The sequence below is a fragment of the Ixodes scapularis genome, unplaced genomic scaffold, assembly GCF_016920785.2.
Source record: "Ixodes scapularis isolate PalLabHiFi unplaced genomic scaffold, ASM1692078v2 PGA_scaffold10__122_contigs__length_95168666, whole genome shotgun sequence".
Taxonomy (NCBI): domain Eukaryota; kingdom Metazoa; phylum Arthropoda; class Arachnida; order Ixodida; family Ixodidae; genus Ixodes; species Ixodes scapularis.
Window position 1 is genome coordinate 58,225,752 of NW_024609836.1, and position 12,842 is coordinate 58,238,593.

A 12,842-nucleotide genomic window follows, 5' to 3' on the forward strand; every position below is an offset into this window, starting at 1 on the left:
TTACTAGGGACTTTTCGTACATCGTTTTGGCCTTTCCGCAACAATATCCGCTACCCGCTACGAGACCCGCTAACAGAGGTATAGCGGAGATTCAAAAAAGCGCTTTCGTAGACCGTTCTCTGCGTGCTACGGTACTGCGATTATGACAGCGCCACTAGCGGTCGTAAAAAGCACTATATAAAACATTAGTCCCTTTTCAAACACAACACATGGTTAATTTACGATTATGAATGTTAATCTTTTTTCTGGATAAATTCTTCGTAGCACATCTGGCCTCCATGGTCTGTTGAACGCACGTGCACGTGCGTTCAACAGACCATCTCATTTTCTGTTTTGTTTATGTTATTTCACTGATGTGCGCCACTGGTATGGTGTAGCTTTGGAATTTTTATTCTATAAACGGGGGAACACTATTGTTATTTTTTTTAAGGCGCTACCGACTGTTGATCAGCAAAGAAGTCTGTGTTTAGTCTTTAGACTTTATTTATTTGGCTATGGAGAGCCGCGGCCCCGCGGAAAGGCACCAGCACGTACCATGGAGGCCCGCGGTGCCGCGTCTATACTCTGTTTCATACTTAGCGTGCAACGCTGTCAAAGCTACTGGCGCGAGCGCGTGGCTTCATCTATGGTTTCGTTTGCGCGAGAACGCGTGCAAATGATCAGCGAGATCAAGCCCCACGCTCGCGCCAGTAGCTTTCACAGCGTTGCACGCTAAGTATGAAACAGAGTATAGTGAACATGATAATGTCATAAGTATATACAGGGTGTCACAAAAGAAAATTTACACGGTCTTTTTTACCGCAAAAATAAACTGGGCATCACCGAACGCTCATTCTCCGCCCAAAGGTAGCGCTAGAGGTCACAACCAGATGCCAAAGTTTCAGCCCGATCCGATAACTTAATCAAAAGTTATAAGTGATTTTCTGAAAATTTCAATGAGAAAATGGCGGTCGACCGAGTTTTCAAACGGCTCTATGGCTTACTAAGGGTAAAAGCTGAGCTAGTTGGTTCTGAGACATCTTGGGTGAAACCAGCTGAACAAAGGAAGGAAAGTGACGAGGAGAAAAGATTGGCGAACCGACCGCTGGACTACCAACAGTTGGTAGTCCAGCGGTCGGTTCGCCAATCTTTTCTCCTCGTCACTTTCCTTCCTTTGTTCAGCTGGTTTCACCCAAGATGGCTCTATGGCACCAGAAACCGAAAACGGGCAAAAACGGGCTCCATTTTCCCATTGAAATTTTCAGAAAATCACTTATAACTTTTGATTAAGTTATCGGATCGGGCTGAAATTTTGGCATCTGGTTGTGTCCTTTGGGCGGAGAATGAGCGTTCGGCGATGCCTAGTTTACTTTTGTGGTAAAAAAGACCGTGTAAATTTTCTTTTGTGACACCCTGTACATGCATTATGACGACGACATGGATTGTTGGTATTGGGGAGGATGGCAGTCCGGTTCGCAGAAGTCCAGATTTCGTGGAGACAGGTTGGGCGGGTGAGAAGCGAGCTGGGGAATCAGGGGTGCTATGTTGCGCTTTTTGGACTCCCAGGAGACTTGGAAGAGGGAAGTGACGTCAACGACTAGAGCAAACGCAGATTGGATGTTGACAGAAGAAAACGAAATCAACACCCAATCTGCGCTTGCTGTGTCGTTGACGTCACTTCCCTCTCCCTTGTCTCCTGGGAGTCCAAAAAGCGCAACATAGCACCCCTGGCACGCCGTTCGATCGGTGCATGAAGCAGCCTCCGGAACATTATGGCGCTGTTGCCCAGTTGGGTCCACTGCGGTCGAAGCATCAGGCTCCAAAGAGGTAGGCCAGTCAAAGTAGAAGCTGCCACCACCAAGGCACCAGGGGGGCTATAGACGCTTTGCAGCAGCTGTGCATGGACGCCGCCATAACTGACCTTCAGTTTTGCTTCCTCTTATTTCGTTTATTTCACTTCATCATTACCATAGCACGCCAGGTTGTTGCCATATTAGATTCAACTGTGTCCTTTTCTAAAGCATCGGCCTTTGTAGAGAATCGCCAACGACCGTTTCAGTTGCTCGGCATCTCGATAAGACAAGAGAAGGTCAGCAATGGCGGCTGTAATTTGGCGCGTGTGTAAAGCGTCTATATTGCACGTTTTGGACTCCCAGGGGTGCTATTCTGGTCGCAAACGGGTACCTTTCGAGTTGTGACGTATCGAGAAGGAAGGGGCGGAGCCTCAAACTAGAATGATTCTTGTTTGAGGCTCCGCCCCAACGTTCGGGTTCACGCACGCGGTCAGCTAAAATCTGACGATCCCCTATACGTCGCGATGACGTGTCCACGCAGTTGGGGCGCAGAAATCCCCGCATTTCCCCCTGTTCTTTTTGTTTTCTTCTTTCTTTCCTCCGGGAGTTAAAACGAACGAATAACGGAGAAAAGGCTACCTTCCGGAAAATGGAAGGAAACAGAGAAAAATAATATTATCCTTTGATAAAATACGAAAGATTATTTCAATAATTATGACGTAAAGTAAATTTAGCTAAGATATCTCACCTTGTCTTCTCGAAGTCTTTTGCTACGGTATTTGAAAACAAACATGGCGAAAACCGCGGTAACGACCTTGTGGTGTTTGTGTCTCGTTTGCGCCGTTGCTTTCCCTGCTTCTGCACGATACGGATGGCATTACGAGAAAAAAAATATTACGTGAAGGTGCGCTGCGACACCGATCATCCTTTGTGAAGCCGCCGTGAACCTAAGCTGCAAATGAAATTTCCTGTTTGCCTGTGAAGGAGACTCCAAATAGATACAGAGCTGACGACGACTCTGTGGGAGTATATGACAAGTCATGAGATCGACCCAGAGTGCAACGGTTGTGAGCATTCTGTGGATGATGCAGGAAAGTTTCTTCGGGCAGTTTTAATAATGCTTTGCTCCTTTGCGCACTGCAGTGATTATGCCGGTATAATCTCCATAAGCCATGCTCTTCTCTTTCGGCGCTGAAGAAATGCACGCAACGGCAAAATCTCGGGCAGTCCTTTTTACTTATTTTTATTTGCAGAATAGCTCGTGCAAAAAAAAAAAAAAAACGGCTTTTACGTTTTTACACGTCCCTACATAGGTACCTCGCTTTCCCATTGGCTTCATTGCGCGTGACGATTCAACGCCATTTGCCATGGAAACGTTCGTGAAACTAGAAAGCCTCTGTTTGCCGCTAACAGTCATTTTTCGAGTTCGGGTTGTGACGACAAAATGACGTAAGAACAAGAATGCACGGGACTATTTGCATTGTTTTAACTCGACAACCGTACCCTTGGCGAGTTAAACTCGAAAGAACATGGCCGAGATGCTCGTCGAATCGTCCGCGGCTGGAGTTTGACATGCGATCGGTTACTTGATATACGCGCACACGAATGCTCTTTTCGTGCTGTTGGATGAGCCCATTCGGCGGCAGGACCGGGTCGAAGAGCACAGTGAGCTGGCGTTTAACGTCTCCGATGTAACGCTTGGCGAGATGCAAGACTTGGCTTCTATTTGTGCCGGTGTTATGAAGCTTGAAAGTGGTGGTGGTGGTGTGGCTCGTACGGTAGCGTTGCTGAGATTATGAAGACGGTAATAGACCTTTATTCAGCGTTGCCGTGCATTAAGATTCAAAACCTCACCTTGACACAAAGGGAACCAGGTTTCCGCGAGCACGGAGGCAGCAGCCAACGGTCTGAGAAAGAATTGTGCCGCCGCCACGACCGCCAGCGATCGCCCCAACGGCAAGAAAACAAACGACAAGCCCATTGAGGTTTGTGTAGCGCTGACTACTGATTCATTGGACGACAAAGGTGAATGATGTAAAACGCAACGTAAGTTTGCCAGCGTTTTGCAAAACGAATTCGTTTCGTTGAAAATTTAATTTGTGGAATTCGTTAACGCCTTGAAAGTTTGACGGGGACCGCATTGTAAACACAGGCTTCACACAAGTGTTTTCTACAGTGTGTGCTTTGGCTGCATGCCTATAAAGACAAAAACACTGCCTATATGATGCACAAAATAAAAAAAAAATTTTGTTTATCTTGATAATGTTGACTATCTATTGAGTGCTGTTGATAGTGGTGGCGTAGCCAGGAACTTCTAAGGGGGTGAGGATAGAGGAGGGTTGAGGTGGCTGGGATGTTCATGACTTGGGGTGCGGGGGGGATGGTGTCGGAATTTGTGTGTATATTCTAGGGCCCGCCGGATTTGGGGAGGGAAGGAGCGAAGCCCCATAAACCCCCCCCCCCTCACCCCCCCCCCCCCCCCCCCTCTTGGCTTGGCCACATAAGGGGAGCATCCTACATTCACAGGCTGCTATAAGCATATGCATAGCCACTGAGCTCGTACCACAATGGCAAGATAGTTGCTGACATTCTTCACATTACGTAGCAGTTCTTTCTTTAGTACATATGCTCGCTTTTCCTTCACGCATCTACTCTGCCTCCGCTTGTCGTTTATGCTTGATGGTGATAAGCCAACAGTGCGTATTTGCTCTGCATCACAGGCAAATTTCAAAAATCCAGCTCACACTACTCTTTAATTTCAATGTGTTACTGTCACTTTTGAAACGACAATCTATTTAATTGCTATAATAACCTTTACACTAAACACACGTGTGTTGAATGTAGGACAATTCTATTTTTATTGTTTTTCTTGGTCACGAAGATGACAACCATCCACAAGACACTGGCTAAATTTCTCGTCTACAGTGGGTAACAATGTTACAATACTTTGTCAGACTAAACTGCTGCTGTCTAGACAAGTAACGATTCATTTTAGGACAGACCTGTTTGTAGTTTATTGCAGGGCATCCAAAAGTGTTCTTATGACTTTCCGATGACTGACTTGCAATTCCAGCCGCTTGGCGTGAAAAGGTAAAATATATAATTGATACAACAAAATGCCATCAGCAACCCATCCAGATTTTATTGCGTGATTGACAGTAGCTACAGACCGCAACAAATTGTCAACTGAAGACATAGGTACTAAGCGTGCACTAACTTCGAAGCGTTAAAAACCCTGAAGTTTAAACGTCAACTTACCACCATGTTGTTAATGGCAAAATGCTGTTTGCGGCAAAGTGTTGGAGTCCTTCAGAATGGTGACAGTTTCCTTCAGACCGATGATGACGGTGACGAAGGTTTAGTTAGAGTCTAAGTTTAGTCAACGCACCAGACGACGTCGGTGTGCTTGTCATGGTGGCGACGAAAGCCTTCTTTCGCACATGCCTCAGCTGCCTCGGTCCGGGGTTTTGTCGACCCAACCGTCTCTTCCCAGCCGGTTGACAGCGATACTCACGACGGCCGTCACGGCTCTGATCACCATCCACTGGGCATTAGCTACGTGATCATCGGGGGCAACCGCGCCCTTGTAGGTCATCACCTTTCATCGTCGCCGTCTCTCGTTGTCACACTGCGATCACACGGTGCTTTTCGACAAGCGGTATTGTCGTCAGAAACAGTCGTCGTGCATCGCGAAAACAACCGGGTGCTCGCGGAAAACCCGTCATTGTACGCGTTGGTCGAGCCATCGTTGAGCAACAAGCATCGCCGCTATTTTCTACGCTCTAGAATCCTGCCCAAAGCTTGTTCCCCTTCGTGCAATAGAAAGAGAGGTTAAAAGCACGAGCGCATCACCCCGAACGATCTTGCACGAACGTTGGCTTGCACTGCGCAAGTGCGCCTGCTCGACAGGGACGTTGAAAGCCCGAAGCACGTTCTTGTAGCTCCTACACCCGCACTAGCTCGCACTCATAGTGAAACAGAGAGTAGGGTGTGTCGAGTAATACCGCAGTTAATCTAGTGACGCGACTTCCGCTCTGTGCTACGTAGGTCGGACGTGTCATACGTCACTTTGTCGTCACGGTCCGAACTCGAAGAGCGACAGTTACGGCAAACGGATGCTTTCGAGTTTCGCGAACGTTTTCATGGGAACCGCGTGGAATGACACACCGCCGTCGCCCGGTGTGTCATCCTCTCAACGTTGTTAAAATAAGACAGATAAAAAGGCACACAATCGAACGGCCAGCGTAACTCGAGATCCGCTATTTCGTCAGGCGCCTCCGCAACCACGTCCGCAACTCCGCAAGGTCTGCGCTAGATTGACGCATGCGCAGTAGTTGCGGAGGCGTAGCGGAGACGCCAGAACGATCTACGAAAACTCCCTACTGATCCAGCGTTACTGCGTAGTTCTTGCCGTCTGGTTTCCCTACTTATCCCTCGTTCCCCCGGTACGCAAATCTGCCATGCAGATCCAAAGAAATTCGAAATCTTCGATTTTCGAACTTCAGATTCAAAGAAATTCGAAATCTTCGAATTCTTCGAAGTTCAGATCTCAAGAAATTGCAAATTTTCGAATCACTCGAATTTCAAGTTAGGAAAGTTTGAAATCTTCAAATTTCTCAAACCTTAAGTAAAAAAGTATTCGAAATATTCGAGCCCGAACTTTTAGAAACCATTAAAGCTTCGAACTTTCCGAATTCGAAACTCCACGGTGTTCGAAAGTTGCGAACTTTTCGATTTCGAACCTCGGTACGGTCGAAAATATCGAAATCTTTCGAATTCGAACCTCAGTTCGGTCGAAAATATTGAATCTTTCGAATTCGAGCCTAAAGTGGTTCACGACATCCCTAGTTCTGAGAGTGTTCATGACGGGGTTAACGTCATTCTGTTCGACAGAAACTGCTCATTCAAAGGTTTTTGACTAGTTCCAACAATGATTGAACATATACCTTGAATAAACTGACTTTTGCAATCATTTGAGGACTGTGTTCCTGGCCTGACTACAATATATTTTTTTTAATATCAATTTTAATGTGAATAAATATCTGCTTGTGGTTAATGTTCCATTCCAAACAAGCAAAAAGCGTTTTTTTTTTTTTTTAACGAAAGTTGTTTTTGTTGTTTCGGCTTTTGGTCTCTTATCTTTGTAGGAAGCGCTTCGGTATTTCAAATTATAAAAACAACTATTTACAGCCGTACTTTGTATAAACTATATTTTGAACAGGCATTAAACATTAATAATCCTATAATGCCCATGAAGTTATAATTCTAGAGCATCTTATAAAATATATGTGCTTTCAGAAATACAGAACCATGCTTCCTGTCTGCCCAATATACTGTCTCCCGCAAGACAAAGGAATGAAATAAACTTTTTCCTCCTCGCAAGGGACGAACTTCTCAACGTGCTTAACATTGCACCCCCGCGGTTTTTCCTGATTGTTGACTCGTAGACAGAGCTGCTTAAGTCGCATTTTACAAGAAAAAACAACATTTGTGTTGAAGCGGGATGCAAGAGCCCTATAACGGTGCGGTGTATGGGATGGGGATCCGGTCAAAATGGTCCCGGTCAAAATGGTCCCGGACAAAATGGTCCCGGATAATGGTCCCGGACAAAATGGTCTTAACTGCCAACCGGGCAAAATGGTCCCAGCGTGGCATTATTTATTTGCTGTTTTTAGGTTTTTATATTTTCTACTCTTGATGGATATTAAAGACTTAGAAAATAGTTTGGAAAATACTCGTGAAACACAACGCTAGCCCTTTTCTATTTTAACTAAATTGCAGTCAAGTGGTTGGGCCAATGTTCAATAAATCAATACTTATATCCAATAAAAAAACGGCACGAAAAAAGCGTGGAACAAGCACGAGGGATACAGAGAGACATCGTTGGCGTAGTCGAATAATAAACAGGGCACTGTATTCCCCTTGTAGGCCCTCATTTTTTGCGCTTCTTTTTTTTTTTTTTTTTTTTCATACGAGGAATTATTGAACGCCGTGGTTGCAGCTGCGGAAGCCACCACCTGAACATCACCAAATCCAGGTCTTGTCATCACTGATTTCGAGACTCCTGCTATGAACTCTGCACGTTGCAACGATGACCGGCGACCACAGGACTAACAACCTCGCGGAAGCCTGGAGCAAGAACTTTTCAAGCATGGTTGGGCACTGCCATCCCACCATTTGGAGGGCGATTGACGCTCTGCAGTCTCAACAATCCTCTGTCACTACGGTTATGACATAGGAAAGGGTCAGACATGTACATCCACCAAAGGAGAGGACAAAAAGAATCTCCTAAGAGTTGCAGCAGCGGCTTGTAACTCTGTGCACACAGTACGTGCAAGGGCTACGTCCCTTGAACGACTTTTTGAGGGATGTGGGTCATATCAATACATTTTTGTATTAGACCTCCGCTTCAGCAGCGTCGACTTCTTGTCTCTTAAGTGGTCCATGTAATAAATACGCTCATACTTGCGAAATCAATGACAGAGCGATGTTGTTTCTGATAAACGGAACACGGTGGTACGACCGGTTCATTTCAGAAAACCACGTCAAGATCCTGTAATACGTGTATCATAATAATTTTCATTCCGGATATTGTTTTGAAGCTCGATAGCGCTAATTTGAAAACAGGTTCTGGCGATAGAAAGATATTTATTACACACGTGGAATGTATCGGTAGAAATCAAGAACCTTTGAGAAATGGAGGTACATGGTATAGATAGAAGGGATTAAAAATTTTTTTCAAATGATTATAATGAAAACGTTAATATTATCCTTGAACGATTGTCGAAATAAATTTCAAAGTACCAAACCTTTTTGTCTTATTGAGGGGTCTCAAAGTATTGATAAATTCAGCTGGGACCATTTTGTCCGGGTTGGCATTTGGGACCATTTTGTCCGGAACCATTTTGACCGGGACCATTCTGACCGGGACCATTTTGTCCTACACCCATGGGACGACGGCAAATCGTTCCGGCCTTCTGTTCTTGGTTGTCACACAAGGACGATTAGCGCCAAGAATGAACTTCTTCGAGGTGTTCCGCAAAAGGTCCTCCGGATGAGGTCCTCCGGCGTTGACGAGCCTAAGTTGCTGAAAATGAAAACTTGTTTTCAAACACTGTGGGCATGGCTTTGAAAAGGGCGACGAAAAGAGGGTTTTTACGATACCGTGTTTAACTGATTTAGAATGATTGCTAGAGAAAGGAAGCACGGGCTTTCTTGTCCTCTGCTGGAGGGACCAGCATAGACCCGGAGAGGAAAGGTGGAGGCGAAGCTTTAAATACTGTAGGCCCTCATGTGAAGGATCCTCTTCGGTAAAGCTGGGTCCAGACGAGTAAGACGTGAAGGCATCCATGATTTTAGTTAATGTCGCCTTAACGCATGCCTTAACGCAACCGCTAGCCTTGTACCTGCTCCACGAGTGGTAACTTTAGTGCGCTACTACGCTTCTCACGCGCTCAAAGTCGTTTTGAGAATGACTGATTTAGTGGTTTTCGATGACGCCCAACAAGTTTTAATTGAAACCATATGCCTATTTTTTACTAATTATAAAGTTAATTAACGAATTTTAATTAATTAGCCGACTGTTGATCGCAAAGATTAGCCACCCCATAATGTCCCCTTGGGCGTATAACTCACTCGCACAAACCGCATGAGTTAGCTTTCATGGCTTTTTTAAAACAAATCTCTAAAAATAAAAAAAAAATAAAAGTTTTTTTTTTTTTTTTTAAGTGGTTTCTTGAGTTCCTCCTGATCACGTCATAAAAGTGTCATGCTGTCGCCACTCGCGATCCTGGCGGAGCCTCAACAGCTGTGGTGTTGAGGCGCCGCCAGGCTTTTTTACAATAGCGTCCCCTTTTCGATAAACGGCATTTCTCTAAACTGAGGCTCTGCTTTCTCTAAACTGTGCTTCGATAAAACGTGCCCGTTCTCTAAAACGTGCTTCGACGAAATGGCATGCGCAGCGGGGGGCATGGCTTAGCACGCGCACCAGTGGTACACGCGAGAAGTAGGAAAGCCTTTTTTTAAAAAGCGTCCCCTTTTCGATAAACGGCGTTTCTCTACACTGAGGCTCTGCTTTCTCTAAACCGTGCTTCGATAAAACGTGCCCATTCTCTAAAACGTGCTTCGATGAAATGGCATTCGATCAACCGTAGTAAACCCGCTGCAGATCGCTCTCCAGTGTGGCAGATCACAGAAGTTTTGGCAGCCAGAAGTTGGGACGCTACGACGACAACGACTGGAGGCGTCCGTCATTAGATTGCAAACGGTCCCCATGGTTTGAGATGAACCCTCTTTTAAATCTAGGCTCTCTGCACATAAGATCCAGAATGATCCACAAGATGCAGAGAAGAGATTGATATTGATATTGATATTGATATTTATTTATTGCGTGCCCAAAAACACCATAATGGTTTTGACTAGAGCACTATATAGCTCCTTCGGAGCAGAGTAGCGCAATCTAGAACGCCGCCTCTCGGCGACTAGCGGCGAACGCCCGGAGGTTCCAACTGCGGTCAGAAATGCATGGAGAACGTGAGAAAATCGTTGTTTCTTCAGTATTGTGGGAATGTACGGAATCACAATTGTTTTTGACATAATAATGGAACACTTTAGAATAATTTGCGCTAAGTTTTGTGCCCCGCAAAGACCTGACTTTTTTTTAAAAAATTGCCTGAGCGGCATCATGCAGCAGACGACACGGCGACGTCACACCATTCACGTGACCCGCTCCGGCCAACCCAGAAAGCCCATCTCCGCTGCGAGCAAAACTCGTCTGCTTCAAACGCCATTGCCTTGGAAATTGCCTTCTCAAAATTTGCACACGCATCCGATATTATTAAAACTTTGATAAAGTGTTTAGTGCTTTACTAACTTCACGACAGACTAGTTTTGAAAAGTGTGAACTCGCCGTTCATTTTTTAATCAGCCGTGTTGTGTCGATCTCCATGTATTCTCCCATAGAACGGGCCGCCTCCTGGAACCCTGAGTACCACGTGACTCGCGCCGAGCCCACTGATCTCTATGACAATTGCTGGATCGCGTTTGCCCGCTCCGCGAATGCGGTCACTGGCGGCCATCTTTAGGTAGAGTTATATCACCTCTAGCCACTGTAAGCTGCTGCAGCCGCTATCATCCATCCATGGCATATAGCGTTTTGGCAGGTGGGTTGGCAGGCTGCGGTCAAAATAGCGTGGGTGATATTGCGTGCTTGATAAAAATTATTTGACGAAACATGTTTTTGAAACCCGGCGTGAACAGTAGTCCGGTTTTTGAGGACCTGGTAAAAGTTTCACAAAATCGCAGCACCGGGAGAAAAGCAGCACAGCGCGTATCGAAAGTCGCATCGAAAGAAGCATCGAAAGCAGACGACGGTACGGAGTCTGCTTTTGATGCGAGCTGCGCTGCTTTCCCCCGGTGCTGCGCTTTCGTAGAACTTTTGCCGGGTCCTCAAAGATGAGGCTACCGTTCACGCCGGGTTTCAAGAATCTGCTTCATCGAACAACTTCAATCAAGCACGAAATGTCACCCACGGTACAGTGTACTAGATCTACGGCTATTTTTATGGCAGCCTGCCGCCATTGCGCTGTCCGCCATATTACTATGATGGCTAGAGATGATATAACTCTACCTAAAGATGGCCGCCAGTGACCGCATTCCGGTCCATAGGAGGAGCTGGTCAAACGCGATCCAGCAAATAGACATAGAGATCAGTGGCCGAGCCGCTCTGTCGGCCATGTTGTCGGCAAAACACGAGGTTCAAAGGATTGCGCTACTCTGCTCCGTAGGAGCTATATAGTGCTCTAGTTTTGACATTGGTGCACACACTGATCTCAATGACAATTGTCATAGAGATCAGTGGGTGCACAGCATAGAGTTATTATAATGTACGCTAGAGGTTCAAGTGGCGCTAGTGTGCTGACGCAAATTGAAGCAGACAGCAACCAGTCTAAAATTGACTTCCGGTAATGCATTTCTATGGGAAAAAGTGAGTGCATTTTCTCTCTGCGCTCGATCATAAGAGCAAATATCCCGAATAATTCGTACGTACTAGGTAGCTTGGAACATTTCTCAGTCAGGCTGACGAAATAATTGGTCAGTTACGGTGTTTTTCTTTCAAATTCATCGCATTAAAAACGGTGCTAAAACAGCTTCGTACGTGTATTTATGTGCACTGTCGGACACTGTTAGCGCGAACACGACGTCGGCGCTTTTCAGCGTGGGGGATATACGTGCCAAACGAACGAAGAACATCTGGAAATTAAGAAAGACGGCAAGAACTACGCAGTAACACCGGATCAGTAACTACACGTGCATATACGATCAAAATTAATTGAAGGCCACGTAGTCTATTCCTATTTTAAATAAGTAAGTACCGTTTTATTCTTTCTGCTCTGAGCGAAGCTGCTTGTTCTACGTTCAAAATATCACTCGCACGCTCGAAATCTCTGAGAACAAGTGCCCGATAAAAGCTGTCCGGCAGAGAAAACAATACGAAGAGACAACTTTTATAGCCCACAGACTTCATTCTCTACGTTTTGAACGTTTTTATCCGCTCATGCACGACGCACGACGGGGTCATTTTTATATAGTGACAGGACTGGCATATTATCAATATATAAGCGTCAGCGGATTGCTGGCGAGCCTTGAACACACTCTATATACATTCCTTTCGATTGTAATTTTGCTTCGAATCGTCGCTTGTTTTTACACACCTGCTGCGGAACACACGTTTGGGACTGAAATGTAGCGAAGTTAAACATCGGTCACTGATGAAGAAAAATGCGCTAACTAAAGCAATTACACTTTTACAGTGTTAATCAATGTACATTCTATTCGGTACGACCCAAATAACCAAAGTGTTCCGTGTTATTTTCCGGCGAAGAGACAAAATGCACGCGCGCTTTCCCATAGGAATACACGGGAAGACTGGAAAAGTAGACTGGTTGCTGTCTGCTTCAATTTGCGTCACGGAAGTCGCATAGACACTAGCGCCAGTTGAACCTCTAGCGTACATTATAATAACTCTATGGTGCACAGAAGTCAGATTCCTATGAAACATGCAAACATATG